At 43.4% G+C, this 16317-nt stretch overlaps 1 long non-coding RNA gene and 1 pseudogene across 1 annotated transcript; both read right to left on the reverse strand.

The window, feature by feature from the left end:
- Nucleotides 1-94: 94 nt before the first annotated feature.
- Nucleotides 95-9170, reverse strand: LOC111096892. Its single transcript, XR_005361667.1, has 3 exons — nucleotides 7768-9170; nucleotides 7403-7570; nucleotides 95-1091 (listed from the first exon to the last, which is right to left on the reverse strand). It is a non-coding gene; the product is annotated as an uncharacterized LOC111096892 (long non-coding RNA).
- Nucleotides 7019-7119, reverse strand: LOC119872784 (annotated as a pseudogene).
- Nucleotides 9171-16317: the final 7147 nt, after the last annotated feature.

Raw genomic sequence — 16317 nt, forward strand, 5'->3', positions numbered from 1 at the left:
GGCTTGATCCCAAGACCCTGAGATCATCAGCTGAGCTGAAGGTAGATGCTTCACTGAGGGAGCCTCCTAGGCACCCCCCCCCCCAGAAACAGTTTCTTAATGGAAGATTGGAACCAAAGGGTTTGGAGAGCACCTTCCCCAGTACCCCTGAGAGTGGAGGCCAGAGTGGTCTGTACTTCAGCATCACTGCATCACATTCCCCTAAAGAGCTGGCTCAGAAGGAAATGCACAGATGCCCAGACTATTTGTTAGAGGAAGTGACACATTATCCTTCCCCAACATCTGGTAATTCCTGAAAGACAGTCCGCCCTCAGGCTCACCAGAAGCCTGTGTCTCCTCTCCCCTGGGGATAAAGGGGCAACCAAGGAGAACGGAGTCTATTTTTAGTGTCAGCCCGAGGACGCCTGGGGAGGGGGAGCAGGGTCACCCATGTGCTGTTCTCTGCCAGCCAGCCACACTTCCTTCCTGTCCACCCCTGAGCAGCAGCCTCGGAAGTTCCAGATCTTCCACAGAGAGTTGAAAAGAATGACAAATGCCATCCTGGGCCGGAATGGCTGGACATGAGGGCAGATGGACTGATGACCTGGTGAGAGGAGGTTTGATAGAACACCAGATTGGGGCTGCAGCAAAGGAGAGCAGAGTTGGGTCAGATGGAGTGGCCACCGTCAGGGGCCAGGATGACTCAGAGGGACCCAGGAGCATCTGGTGGACCCTGGGCTGGGAAATGTGCATAGTTTTTCAGCCCTGAGGCATTTTCTGGAGGCCAAGTGCATTGGGCAGGAAGATGGGAGGGGGTGAGCCGGGCGCCTACCTTCCCCAGGTTAATTGATGTCACGCAGGTGCGAAGAAGCCAAGTCTTGAACTCAGAGATTGGAGGGATGGGTGTCTCTGGACTCACCCCTATTTGGTATCTAGACCAATGGAGCAACCTGAAGTCAAGGTCTGAGAGAAGTAAGTCTTGTTCTCATGAAATCAGCTAGCGCAGGCCCGGAGGAGGGGGTCGCGAGGGCACCTCTGCCTCCAGATCTAAGGCCAGGGCCTTGTTTTGTTCCAGCCAGGGCACTCTGGTGAAAGCATCCTGGGAATTCGGCCTGCAAATAGAAAGAGCATTTCCTTGTGTGGGTTTCCTGTTTAGGTCTGCATAGAAAGCCAGAGGATCGCGTGGCCTCGTAAATCCTCTAGACGTTCCTGATGTAGATGCTCTGGCCGGATGCCATGGGAAAATTGCACACACATAGAAGAAGGGGAAAGGACATTCAGTCTCAGGATTCTGGGTGGGTTTCAGGCTTCGTGGTTTTGGAGCTGTAAATAGAGGGGGCTGGGCTGCGGGAATGATCACTAAGGTCCTTTCCAGCTCTGACATTCTCAGATTCTGCTTTCCTCTGGAGGGTCACCCGGAACTCTTGCTGTCCTACTCAGCGATGGGGGTCTGCTGACCAAACAGCTCACCGAACAGAAGCTCGACAAACGTCTCAGGCAGAGAATCAGGAAGTTGCCTTAGAATATCCTGTAGGCTCCTTCACAGAAAGAAGGTACTTTCGAACTCTGGTAATTCCCAGACTTTCCTAAACACTTAGTTTAGGAAAATGACAAAAATGACAGACACCAAGCTCGGGAGTGTTGCGGGAGTCTTGCAGCTGGGTTTTGGTGCAGGTTCACAGAGCAGACCCCAAGGAGGCAGGTAAAGTGTGCCACCACCCACTTTCAAGGCTTTTAAAAATTTCCTTAAAGCTCAGTTTCTGCATCTGTCAAATGGGCATTCAGACTTGTTGGCTTAATGGAGGAAGCAGTTTTTCATTCTTATTCTGAGGCCGAAGCCCCAGATTCCCTAGCAGATTCCACGTGGAGTCTGGCCAGACAGTATATAGCTGGGGAAAGTGATGGGGCAAGAACAGGACATCTGGCCAAAGCTTCTTGTGTCTACCACACTTTATTCCAGTAACATGAAGTTAATCTCCTTAGTCTGGCAATGCAGCCTTCTAGTAAGTTCATTGGATTTTTACCTAAACGTGGCTCAAGCCATTATGCAGTGAAATTTCCCCAGATAGTAAAATTTCCCTTAGAGTTTAGCATTGCTCTGGTCTTAGTTCTCTCAGGCATGAATCTTGAGGTTTACAGACAAACATCTGATGTTTATCTGTAAACCTCACTCCTTTGGGTGTGTTCTACAGGTAAATAAATCAGCAAAGGAAATTACTTGCTAGGTCCCATTCCTAGTTTCCAAATTTCATTTATATATATTTGAAATATAATCTCCTTTTCCCCTACTGACTCTGAACTGGGTCTTCACTAATGAAGTGGGAAGAAGGTAAAACGATACGAAGTTCTAAGTTTTCTGGGTCAGCATTCCCTAGAACACTGGTCCAGAGAAAAGTATTTTCAAAGGGGATTTCTGTGGCCCAATATGCTCAAAAAATGCTGCTGTCTTTGAGAGTCTGATGTGTTCAGACCTCTGGAAATTCATGCCACAAAGAAACACTTTTTCTCAGTATTTCAGTATCTCAGTATTTCCCCAATTTTTCTGATTAAGGAAAACTCCTTTTATATTCTATCTACAGGAGCTGATGACAAATGAAGGAGTAAGTATTCCATGGGACACACTTTGAGAAATGTTCCCTTCACCAAAAGCTAGAGTTTACGGTCTTATACTTAGTGCCTGGGGATATAGAAAGAGATAGGCATCAGCATGTAATGGAAATGTTTCTGCTCTTTTCAGAATTCAAGCAGGCAATGGACAAGGTGAGTATAACTATGGAGAAGTTTCCATAGAAGAAATATTACAAAGAAACACGCCAAAATTTCACTTGTAGCTATTGGTGGCTGGTAGAATGACAGGCAATTCAGTTTCTTCTATGTTTATTTTCCCCATATCTTTCAAAATGAACATGAATTATTTCTATATCTGGGGTGAGAAACTATTTTTTAAAGAAGAATCAATATCTAAGATTCTTTTCACTTGTCTTTTTTTTTTTTAAGATTTTATTTATTTATTCATGAGAGACACACAGAGAGAGAGAGAGAGAGAGGGAGAGGCAGAGACACAGGCAGAGGGAGAAGCAGGCTCCATGCAGGGAGCCGGACATGGGACTCAATCCCGGGACTCCAGGATCATGCCCTGGGCCGAAGGCAGGCGCTAAGCCGCTGAGCCACCCAGGGATCCCCTCTTTTCACTTGTTCTTAATGAACATATCCAACTCTCTGCAGAGAAACCACTGGATGTCTCCTCCCACACCAGTCATTTGTCCCAGTGTTCTTGGGGTCCCCTACCACTTGCCTGTTAAGGTTCTGGGGTCTGTCCTTGGAGTATACGAGCTCCTTCAGATTTGAGAGAAAATTAAGCAGTTTACACACAGTGAGAGGGTCAACTCTAGTGCAGGAATTGGCCCAATCCAGCCCGCCATCCTCAGTTGTTACTGGATCACATGTCCACGAAGGAAATGCTGGCCTACCAGTCAAAATTCTTGGTTGCAATCTAGAAAAATCTCTTCTAGTTGACCTGGGTGGAAGATGAATTTATTGGAAGAGTACTGTACAGCTTGCAGAATTGGTGGGAGGGCTAGAGAACCAGGTGATTGGAAATGAATAAAATCACAGGAGGCAAGGCATAGCCAAGATCTTCACATAGGATGATCAGCTTAGGATCTGCCACTGGTGCTGTCACTGCTGGACACTTGTCACAGTGCTGCCGGGCTATGCTGCCTCAGACACTGACTGCCATGCTGCTAGGCACTCAGATCCACCACATCATGTCCTAGATGGGGCCTCCGACTGGTTGAGCCCAGAAGATATGATAGTTTCCTAGTTGCTGGAACAAATTCTACCTCTTTGGCTTCTTCTTTTTTTAAAAAAATTTATTAATTAGAGAGAGAGAGAGCACAAGTTAGGGGGAAGCACAGAAGAGAAAAAAGTGGACTCCTCACTGAGCAAGGAGCCTGACATGGCACTCAATCCCAGGACACTGAGATCATGACCTGAGCTGAAGGTGCTTAGCCAACTGAGCTACCCAGGCACCCTTCTTTGGCTTCTAAAGTAGGGAGAAGAGTCCTGCCTTCTCTCTGTTCTGGGGCTCCCCAAAATGGGAAGGTCATTTAAAAGCTGGGTAGGGATCCCTGGGTGGCGCAGCAGTTTGGCGCCTGCCTTTGGCCCAGGGCGCGATCCTGGAGACCCGGGATCGAATCCCACATCAGGCTCCCAGTGCATGGAGCCTGCTTCTCCCTCTGCCTGTGTCTCTGCCTCTCTCTCTCTCTCTCTGTAACTATCATAAATAAAAAAAATTAAAAAATATTTAAAAAAAAAATAAATAAAAGCTGGGTAGCCAGAATGACAAACATGCATAACACTTAGGTATTCTGCAAAAAGGCTGCTAGGATCTTGGAGAGACAGGGCAAACTGAGACCAGCCATGATCACAGGAGAAACACCCCCCTGGAGCTGTATGATACATGGTTTTCTTTCACCTAGATTCCTAAGATGGGAAAGCTTCCACCAGATTTCTTGATCATTTGCCCCTCAAGAAGACCTGACCTCTCAACAAAAGCCACACTAAGTAATAAAATAAGAATTAGCATTTTCCAAAGGAACCAGGAGGCAAATTTAGAATTCCTATCAAACTCAAGGCTCTGTTGGTCAGCCATGTGGATTGTCCAAAGGCACTGACCCAGAGAAATAAAAAATAACAAAGCATTGGAAAGACTGATTTTTATTTCCTCTGAAGAACTTACAGTTTAGAGAAGCTGATTAAATAGGTTGATAGGATCTCAGAGAAAGGCCCTACAAATGTAGGAATGGGAAAGGAGTGGATAATGTGAACATGGATCTTTTGTTGACTTCCTCATTTGGGAATATCTCTTTCTGCTTGCAGGAGTCCAAATGTTGAGGTTGAGTCCAAAGACCAAAAGATGAGGTCTAGGGACAGAGTCAACATGGCTGTGGCTGCTGTTAGAATTCTTAGACGGGCTTGATCATGGCCAAGTTTGCAGTCTCAAGACTGTAACTGGAAATCAGTGATTAAAAAAATGATAAATATTCCTTTGTTTTGGAACCGATATGGATATGCTCACCTCGGAGTAAATGAGGTATAGTTTGAGAACCTTAGAAAGTTACTTTATGGAGAATGTCTATATTATTCTAATTTTCCACAGTATGTTGCTTCTCTTTTGCTTCTCAAGTATCAAGACACTTGCACAGCTTCTGCTGTTGATGGGACCTTTTGAGGACTGTCATATCTTCCCAGTGAAAGCATTTCCAACCTCGCGTGATCAGACTCTTTAGTCAGATGGGGAACCAGCCTATCCCTCCCAGAAACACAAAGAAGAAAACAAACCAAGTTCATTTCTTTGGGTAGAATGAGTTCTGGCACATTTGGAAGTGGGATTTGACTCTCCTCCCTAGGACTGAATTTTAGAAAGAGAAGATGAGATCTTTAGGAGTGTGAGAAAGTACCATAACTTAGACAGTGTGGTTACGTGCAGGTAGGTAGTCTTTCACCTGGAACTGGATCCCACTGCCATACACAAGATTTAATGATCAGTTGTAAGAACACATAATGGGTCATGAAAAGTGAATAAATGTTTAAGAACTCCAGGGGTCTCTTGGAACTGGAGGTCCATCCGTTCCTGGGAAAATCCAGACCAGTCACGTGATGCCTCTTCTCTAACCTCAATATTTCTCCAGGAAAAAGGTCCCAGAAGAGTAGCCTGAGGGACAAAATGGAGACAGTGTGGGAGAAGGTGATGTTCCCCTTTTCCCTTTACCTTAGAAGCTGTTCGGAACAGGTGTTTGGTAAGGTGGATTGGAATTTCTAGTGGCCAATGCAAAGATAATGTCCTTTCACCTTAGGCTGTGTCCTTGGGGGACTGGATGGACAGTGAACAGTGAGCAGAAGATCTCAAGGAAGAGCCTGAAATGGCAAAACTGCCATGGATGAGGGAGGATGGGGACAGGGGCAGTGCTTCTGCTTCTGCTCCGTGTAACACTCCATGGCTCGGGCCAGGGCCCAGGAAATTAGGCACAGTGAGCATCTTAGTTCTCAGTTATTTTAAAAGATGGCATCTAGGGTGCCTGGGTAGCTCAGTTGGTTAAGCATCGCCTTCCATTCAGGTGGTGATCTCAGGGTCTTGGTATCCAGCTCTGCGTCGGCCTCCCTGCTGCACGAGGAGTGTGCTTCTCCCTCTCCCTCTACCCCCTCCTTAGCTCATGCTTTTTCTCTCTCTCTCAAAAATAAATAAAATCTTTAAAAAAAGAAAAATATTGCATCTATAATTAGATGACTTGTGTTTCATCCTCTTCTGTACCATTTACTTGCAGAATGACTTTAAGAAATTACCTAACCTGGGGAGCCCCAGTGGCTCAGCGGTTTAGCACCCCCTTTGGTCCAGGGCCTGATCCTGAAGACCGGGGATTGAGTCCCTTGTTGGGCTCCCTGCATGGACCCTGCTTCTGCCTCTGCCTGTGTCTCTGCCTGTCTCTCTCTTTCTCTCTCTGTGTGTGTGTCTCTCATGAATAAATAAATAAAATCTAAAAAAAGAAAAAAAAAAAGAAAAAAGAAATTACCTAACCTTTCTGTGTTTTAGTTTTACCATTTGTAAAAGGACAAGAAGAATATGACCTGCCCCACAAGATTTTCATGAGTATTAAACTTGTTAATTCATGTGAAGTGCTTAGAGAGCAGTGCCTGGCACACGAGGAATTGTAATCAATAATAGTGTGATAAGCAGTAGGCTTCAATGTTACCATAGCTGTTAGCGTGTGCCAAAACAAGGGTGACATTTCCAATCTACAAAGCTTCCATGGGACATCTAGGTAAACTTTCATTTAGGTTAAGCTCAGGATATGCCACAGCCACTTACTTCCTTGTGACTGAAATTCCACAAGCGTCTCTGTGGTGGAAATAATTAACACCCATAATACCAAGAGACTGCTAGGGTTAACATCTTATCAGTAGTAAATGCTTTGTTTCGTTAAAGACTTTCCTAAGCAGCAAAGTGACATGGTTGAAATGCAGCTGTCCTGGGTCTTCTTAATATTAGGATCCTTATAGTGGAGTTCTCCTTGCGCAGGGGCCATGCTAATCTTCTCTGTATCGTTCCGATTTTAGTATATGTGCTGCCGAAGCGAACACAAGTGGAGTTCTCAAGATGGGGGATGCCATGGTTCTCCTAGAGCTTCTCACACATGTGTCCCTGGGATTTGGGGAGAATTTGAGAATGCGTAAATTCATGTTTTCATGGACTAAGACTTATAGTCTTTTTAAGTCTGTTGTTTTTCCAATGGGGTTCCGTGAGAATTGCCTTTCCTTTATAAGTTGTCAGTATTAATGGAATTTGAGGAACATTGGTGGGTAGACAGGACATGGGCTTTGAGACCAGATAGATCCATGTTCCCACTCTGTCTCTACAACTTACTTGCTGGGAGGCCATGGAAAGTTACTTGGCCTCTATGAGCCTCTGTGTCTCATCTGTAAAATGGTGACAAGAGCTTTTCTTATCATGAAGAGTGTCTGTAAATTAGTGAGCACATGGTAGGGGCTCAGCAAAAGTTTTCTTCCATCATTTTGCCCATTTTTCTCTCTCCTAAAGAAAGAAGAGAGTAGTTACTCTGCTATTTTGAAGGAAGGTAAAGAGAAACTCAATCGAGATGTTAATTGAGCTCATGCTTGGAAACCCAGGGATTCAGACAGGGGTGGTATGATCAACTGACTGCCCTTCCCGCCCCCACCCTCCCCAAAAGATAACCATGTCCTCATTCCTAGAACCTGAGAATAGATTACCTTGTGTGGCAAAAGGGGACCTCACTGATGTGATCAAGGTAAGGATCTTGAGATAGAGAGATGGCCCAAGTGGCCCCTAGATGTGATCCTGAGCATCCGCACAAGACACAGGCAAAGCAGACAGAAGAGGAGAAGGCAGTGCAACCAGGGAAGCAGAGATTAGAGTGAATGTTGCCATAAGCCAATGGATGCCTGTAGCTTCCAGGAGCTGGAAGAAGAAGAAAGCAACCCATTCTCTCCAAAGCCTCAGGAGGGAGTGCTGGCCGGCCAATGCCTTCATTTCAACTTTGTGCAATCGACTTCAGACTCCTGGTCTCCAGAAATGTGAAAGAATAGATTTCTGTTGTTTTAAGCCACCAAGTATGTGGTCATTGGTTGTTGCAGCAATAGGAAGCTGTACAGATGGTTGGCATTATTCTTTTAAACAGATTCAAAGGTCATCTGGTGTGGTCCTGCTAGGTGGGGGGCAGGATGCTTTCTGGGGGACAGACCTCATGGGGCAGAGACTTTCCAGAAGCCATAGAAATCCAACATTTGGGCTTCCAAATTTTGGTACTCCCCGGGTAGAAATGGACATGTGTTCTCTCCTCTCCGGGTCACCCCTCGTCACGGCATCCTGACCCTACCTAGGAGTGGAATCATGTGACCGATGAAGAAATGGAAGGTGTGCTTGAGGGCTGTCCCCATCGTGAGATCAGCTGGGGAAGATAGCCTAAAATAAATGTCAGTCATACAGGAATTTTTAAGAGAAGAGGATGTCTTACCTTCTCAACTTTGGCTCTTCTGCAAATTTATTGTAACATCATCATGTCCTTAGAACATCAAATGTGAGAGCCACATTCTGCTCCTCAGTGTCTTAGGCAACAATCTCGCATGTAAAACATAGACGATAATGTTGTGCTGTCTCAGTATAATTACACCTTTGCATGTAAACCTTATCTTCTTTCTAGGCATTCAAAGTACATAATAGACCTTATCTGGTTGTTTCCCAACACTTGTGCCAGGTAGGTAAGGAACAGGTGTCATTATTGTCTTTATCCCATATATACTTACAGATTGCTTTCCTGGGGATTATTTTCCCAGAGCCTTATTGGCAGTAAGAGCTACCTGAAAGAAAGTGACTGGAGTCTGAATTTAAAAAACAGAACATCCTGTGGAGGCAACTTCAGGTCCCAGTACTGGGGTAAATCTAATTTCAGGCATTCTGAAATTATTTCTCTTTATTTGTGGATGTACAGGAGGGAATGAGATAGCAGATGATTTAATTAAATCAGTTCAACTGTTGCTACTGTTTAAACATTCAGCATCTGGAGGTGCTTTGGTGGTGCAGTTGGTTAAACATCCGACTCTTGGTTTCAGCTCAGGTGGTGATCTGAGGGTTGTGGGATGGAGCCCCACGTCAGGCTCTGGGGTGAGCGTGGAGTTGGGGTAAGACTCTCCCTCTCCCTTTGTCCCTCCCTGCTCTCTCTCTCAAATAAACAAATAAATATTTAAAAATTTTTTGAAAAATTTTCAGCATCTGCAGAGAACTTTGGTATATATTTCTTTATGCGATGGCAGTGGCATTACCGAGCATAGCTCAATATGGTAGGGCCAGCGACAAAATCTGGAATATGAATGTGATTCTCTAGCAATTTTTGACTAGTAGAGGCCCTTCCACTGTGGTGATAAAGACACCTAGTGCTGCAAAGGTCAAGAGTCAGGATTGGAGTAGGTCTCAATTTTTTGGGTTTGTAAAACGGGCACAATATTTACAGTAACCCATGGCTATGAGGATACAAGGAAATTATATATGTAGAGTGCTTTATAAACAGATAAAATTCTATAGAAAAACAAAATATTATGAAGGTTGGACCAATAAAATGATAGGCCCTGACACCCTAGTACAGGGTTATATTTTTTCCCAATGCATCTATTTCCAATTGGTCATCAGTGCCAAGAGTATGTCTTTAAATCTGTAAATTATTATCTTCCTGGAAAATCAGGAGAAAAGAAATTAAAGAGAGGAAGGAAGGCCTGGGGCTACAAACATATCAAAAAATTTTGACTGTGTCCAGTATGAACTCTAGTCTGTGTGGTGGAATTCAAGTGTCTATCTACTGTACAGGGTAGGAAGTGTGGAAAATAAAGCTTTCTGCACTTTCTGGAATGTGGATCCTTTGTTCAGGATCTACAAGGTAAAGAACTCCATAGGAAGTATTTGTTTAATTAATTGTAACCAGAACTCAGGTGTGGGTAGGCCAGATTTCACTGTGCAATGTTACTGTTTCTCCAACCATACTTGCGTTTTTTAGTTTTTTAAGATTTTATTTATTTATTCATGAAAGATACACACACACACACACACACACACACACAGAGGCAGAGACACAGGCGGAGGGAGAAGTGGGATCCTCACAAGGATCCTGATGCAGGACTCAATCCTAGAACCCTGGGTTCACGACCTGAGCCAAAGGCAGATGCTCAACCACTGAGCCATCCAGGCATCCCCATACCTGCATACTTTAACTCATGTGCAAACCTTTGAGACTTGAACTCCTAACCTTCAAAATCCGAGGCTGCTACTTTGGCCACAAGGCACCTCAGTTCTTGTTTACCAGGACTGAGCGTTCTCATTAGACAGAGCCCCATTTATTTCATGCCCCTGCTGGAATAACATTGAGAAACCCAAAGGAATATCCATTTTAAAATAGTGTCTATGGCACCAAAAAGATTGTGGAGCTCTGAATCAGCCACTTACCTCATGGCAAAATTTACAGGCTTCCAGAGTTAAATGAAAATCAGATTGGAATGTATGGGCTTCTATTTTTCTGTAATGACACGTTATGAGTAGAAGGAGGGCAATTTTCTTGGACATTCCTCTAAAACCAGTGCACTTGCAGTGGTTGTTTTCAGTTTACAAAGCTATCTGAAACAGACCCAGGGCCCACTGCCCTCTCTGGGTGCCAGGACTCTGGGCCACTTTGGCCATTTTTCCAAGGACTATAAATTAAAATTAATAATCATTCTTTTTACTCCACTGTGTTTACCTCTTTTCAAAGCAGTTGAAAAGTAGATTTTAGTACCTCATTTTTTCCCCTGAAGCAATTTAATGATAACATAAGAAAAAATTATCTAAAATATCATCTTTGACTCTGGCTCCACCTACAAGTTGGAAGAATTTTGTAAGGAAGGAAAGAAATGTGTCTGTTCCTCTCATCCGGACTTTGAAAAATCCATACACTGTAACCTGAAAAGGAAAAATAAACACAGCCCATGAAATTCTGTGACAAAAAGGAATGAAAATGTTCTTAAGAAACACACACACACACACAACAAAACTGAACTGTATTCTCTGCAGGTTTAAAGGCAACCTCTGCCAAAATCTGCTTTCTGGAAACTTTCCTTTAGACCTGGCTCCTACCAAGTGGCTTGGCTGCAGGACACAGGCTTGGAAGACTGTGGTTTGGAATGTGTGAATGTTAAAATCAGACATTGTTCCTTTCTCTTTGTAACAACAACACGCCTTTGGTTTTGGCTGTGTACACGCTGGGTTTTCTGGTACTGCCTGTTTTCGTGTCTCCAGGCAGGTCAGTGCTACCGAGGAGATCTTGGTACTTTTGGATCATTTTCTTCTTGACCAGCGCTTGCCCCTTTCTCACGATGCCCTTGAGAACCTAGCAGACATGACTTCCATGTTGAAATGAAGAGATGACAGCGTGAATGGGAAATTGACTCGTGGGAGGCCACACAGTAAGCTGGAAGAAGAGTCTGGATTGGAACTTGGAATTCCCACATCCTCCCTGGGACTGTAAGCCTGGTGTCCTAAGGAAAGTTTCCTAAGACACTGAGCCCACAGCCCCAGGTAGATGAGACCCCAGGTGGCGAATCCTCACAGTGATGGACACCAGGGTGAAATAATGCTTGCTGGCTGGGACAGAGTGGTCACAAAGTTGTTTTATCCTGGATTATTCTAATTTAGGACATGTTATGATTCAGACAGAACACAGGTAACATTCCACCTAATCTCAGCTGTGAAACGACAAACATAAGATATGTTATGGGGACATGTCATGTGTTATGTGTCACATCCATAAGAACGAGACATAGGACATAACAGAATCAGTGGTTATTGGATTGTGGGGAGCTGTTTTCAGTAATCGATCCTGTTAGTCCCTGTGTCTTGTTCTTCAGCAGGTGATGTATGACATATGATCTGAGATGGAATGTCGCCCTAGGGACATGGTCTGTGTCATCTGCAAGATCACCTGCTCTAACTAAAAAAACACTGTCCTCAGGAAGAGGGCAGATGCCAAAGTCATTTTTACTGGATCCAGGAGGTGAGCAGATCTCTCTGTCTCCATTGTATATAGCACCATTCAGGAGGAGAGTGGGAATATGCTTGGCTGAAAGCAGAGGGTGCGCTGAAGAGTGTACTCCAGGGAGCAGGTGGTAGACAGAGAAGCTGAGAGATCTCTGCAATTAGTATAAAATGCTTCCTGACACCCAGGAAGACTTCCTGGTAGAGGAGGGTGTGGAAGGCACTGTGGGACACAGGAAAGGATCAGTGGGTGATCAGGAAATGGAAAAGTCAGGGGGGATCAGGGCACGGATATTGCCATCAGCCATATTTGCCTAAAAAGAAAACCAGACCTGCACTATGTATTATTTATAGCTTGTTGTACACATATTTTTTAAAGTGAACTGTTTGTAATTGCTTTATGATATCGGTAATTTTATACTACTTCTGTTTATTTGATAAAATCAGATTAAAATAATCTCCTCTTGTTTCTTTTTTTTCTCTCGTTTCTTTTTTTAAAGATTTATTTATTTATTTATTTATTTATTTATTTATTCATTTGAGAGAGACAGACAATTTGTGGGGGGCGGTGGGGACAGACTCAGGGAGGGAAGGAGCAGACTCCTTGCTGAGCAGGGAGTCTGATGCGATGTGGGGCTCCATCTCAGGACCCTGAGGTCATGACCTGAGTCAAAACCAAGAGTTGGATGCTTAACTAACAGCCACCCAAGTGCCCTTGAATAGTACACTTTAAATGGGTGGTATGTGAATTATATTTTAATAAAGCTGTTGTTAAAAGGTGGTTAGATGTCCCTATTATCTCTCCTGTCCAAGAACATATTTTCTGGACTAAGGAACACCAGACATGGTTCAGGATGGAGGTACCACACTAAAAGCAGAGATACTGAGTAAAATTTTGCTCACTGAATGCTGGTCCATGTATCACCTCTTCCATTCATCAGCTCCTAGTCTGGTGGCAGCTGCTTAGACCTTCCATCCAAGCAGAAAACTGAAAGTATTTTCTGGAGAATCTGTCCAGCCCTTGAGAAAAGATTTAATGACACTGATATGGGTGGGGGAGGGGTGTGTCTTCTAATGACAAGGCCTGGCTATGTGTCTGCAGTGAGACCCACCATTTGCAAGCTCCACACATACATACATACATACATACATACATACATACAGATTCCTATCTGTTTCTTAGCACATTTTTCTTACATATAAGTGGATATCCAGAAGTCCCCAGACATTTGAGGAAAACCTCTAACATGAAAACAGAAAACGAATAAACAGGAAAAGGAATTTTGATGAAATAGAGATGAAAGGAGAAGAATAATTCAAAAGAAAAACTGTAATTAGTATCCTCAGAGTGATAAGGGAAGATTTTAAACCCATGAAATAAGACCAGGATACTATTAGAAAAAAATTAAAAAGAAAGAAACATCCAGTTGGTTTTCCAGAACATAAGGCAAATAAGAAGATCCCACTGAGTGCCTACAACGTCAAAGGGAGGTGGACTCACACCACGGTACAGCCACACAAAATCTCAGAAGACTGGAAACAAGGAAAAGACTCCACGAGAGGAAAATAAGTTAATACACAAAGAATCAGGAATCAGAGTAGCATCCCCTTCTCAATGGAAGTCAGAACACAATGGAACAATGTCTTTGAAATTCTGAGGGAAAATAATCTAATCCTAGAATTTTATACCCAGACACATTCTCAGTTACGTGTGAAGGTAGGCTAAAGATATTTTCAGACATGTAAGCACTCCCCAATTTTTCTTCACCAAAAAGGAAAATAAACCCAAAGAGAAAGACAGGGGATCACTAAAACAGAAAGTCCAACTTGGAGGAAGCTCACAGAATCCTCCAGAACATGGAAAAGGAAGAGCCAGAGATGACAGTTTACAGAGCAGCCAATCCAGATGGAAGCAGGTCAGGAGTTTCCAGGAAAAGCTTCTTCATGAAGATGAAATTAATGGAGGACCCAATGTGATTGCCTCTATCGAGAACTCTGCACAACTAAGGAAGAATTTGGAGATGATTCGTTATAAGTGCATAAAAAAAGGGGAATGAATTTTTAAAATCAAACAAGACTATTATTAATCCCATGGAAAATAAAATGATCAGGAAAGATAGTCACCATAGCATACTACATGGTTTAGCTTTTAATCGTAGTCAAAATAGCATAAACACAATATTTAACCAAAATTTCGTTTTAACTACATTGTAGAATGAGGACTGAGGAGGAAATGGGTATGGGATGTAGGTGGAGGACTGGGATGGGGATAAAATACCATGTCCTTGTCCTCCCAGGAGGGGAGTTAATGGCAAAGAACTGAAACTGACAAATTATAAAGTAGCAAGAGAAGTTTCCTTTTTAGAAATATGGAAGTAATTGCTAGAAGAATCAATTGAAAGTGACATCACTAAGGCATAGGAAACAAAGGTGGATTCAGAAAAATGCTTATTTTCATAACAATTCTTATAAAGCACTTGGGCATTTAAAAAATTACATGCAAGCATCATTTGGATAACAGTGAATGTGAGTTCCAGGTTTGAGCCCTGATGGAGTCACAAAAAAAGGGGGGGGGAGAAAAAGGGGGAAAAGTGAAAAAGGTTAATACTTAACAATAAGGAAATGAACAATTGAATTAAATAGGCCAAAGCCCTTCATAGACATCTCACTGAAGGTGATATCCATATGGCAAATAAGTAGATTAAAAGATGTTCCATATCCTATATCATCAGAAAAATGCAAATTAAAACAATGATTCTGCTACACCCATATTAGAATGGCCCAAATCCAGACCACTGATGATGTCAAACGCTGGCGAGGATGTGGACAAGATGTCTCATTCATTGCTGGTGGGGATGCAAAATGGCCCAGCTACTTTTCAGGACATTTGGCAATGTCCTCCAAAATTAAACATGCTCTTACTGTATGATGTAACAATCATGCTCCCTGATATTTACCCAGAAGAGTTGAGAACATGTGTCCACACAAAAATGTGCGCACAGATGTGTATTGGAGTTTTATTCTTGTGTTCCCAAACTGGAAGCAACCAAGATGTCCTTCTTGGTCTTGAATGGATAAATAAACTGTGGGCCATCCAGACAATGGGCTATTATTTAGTGCTAAAAATAAATGAAGCCATGAAAAGACATGGAGGAACCTGAAATGCACATTACGAAGTGAAAGACGCCAATCTGAAAAGGCTACTTACACTATGATTCCAACTAGGTGACATTTTAGAAAAGGCAAACTATGAAGACAGTGGAAGATCGGTGGCAGCCAGGCCTGGGGGAGGGGCACAGAGGGCTTCGAGGGCAGGAAGACTAGTCCGTGTGATAATATCATGGTGGATACAGGTCATTACATATTTGTCAAAACCCATGAAATCTACACCACCAGGAGTGAACCCTAATGTAAACTGTGGACCTGGGGTGATAATGATTTGCCTGTGTAAGTTTGTCACTTGTAATAAGTGTCCCAGTCTGGTGGGAGCAGTTGATGGTGGGGGAGGCTGTGTGTGTGGGTGCAGGGGGCATATGGAGAATCTGTGTACCTTTTTCCTTTTGTTTAAGTTTTATTATTTATTTATTTACATATTTAATTTTTCAAAAAATGTATTTATTATTTTGAGAGAGAGTGTATGTGGGGCAGGGGGCAGAGGGAGAGAAGAATCTCAAACAGACACTCTGCGCTCAGACTCCCCACTGAGTGCAGAGTCCCACACCGGGCTCAATCTCACAACTTTAAGATCATGACCTGAGCTGAAACCAAGAGTCAGTTACTCAACTGACTGAGCCACCCAGGTGCCCCTTACTTATTTAATTTTAAAAAGTAGTCTGCATGCCCAACGGAGGCCTTGAACTCAAGACCCTGACCTGAGATCAAGGGTCATATGCTCTAAGGGAGAACCCGGAGAAATCTGTACCTTTTGCTCAATTTTGCTATGAACCTGAAACTACTGCAGAAAATAAAGTTCATTAAAAGGAATGAACGGGAATGTCTGGATGGTTCAGTCCATTAAGCATCTGCCTTTGGCTCAGATCATGATCCCAGGGTTCTGAGATCAAGCCCCTCATTAGGCTCCTTGCTCCTCAAGGAGTCTGCTTCTCCTTCACCATCCGCTGCTTCCCCTGCTCATGCTCTCTCTCTCTCAAATAAATAAATAAACCTTTTAAAAAAGTAAAACAAAACAAAATGAATGAATACACTTAGAAAAGGGAACAAGAGAGATGGCTATAGCCTATCCTAATGGA

This window comes from Canis lupus, chromosome 7 (genome assembly GCF_011100685.1).
Source record: "Canis lupus familiaris isolate Mischka breed German Shepherd chromosome 7, alternate assembly UU_Cfam_GSD_1.0, whole genome shotgun sequence".
NCBI lineage: Eukaryota > Metazoa > Chordata > Mammalia > Carnivora > Canidae > Canis > Canis lupus.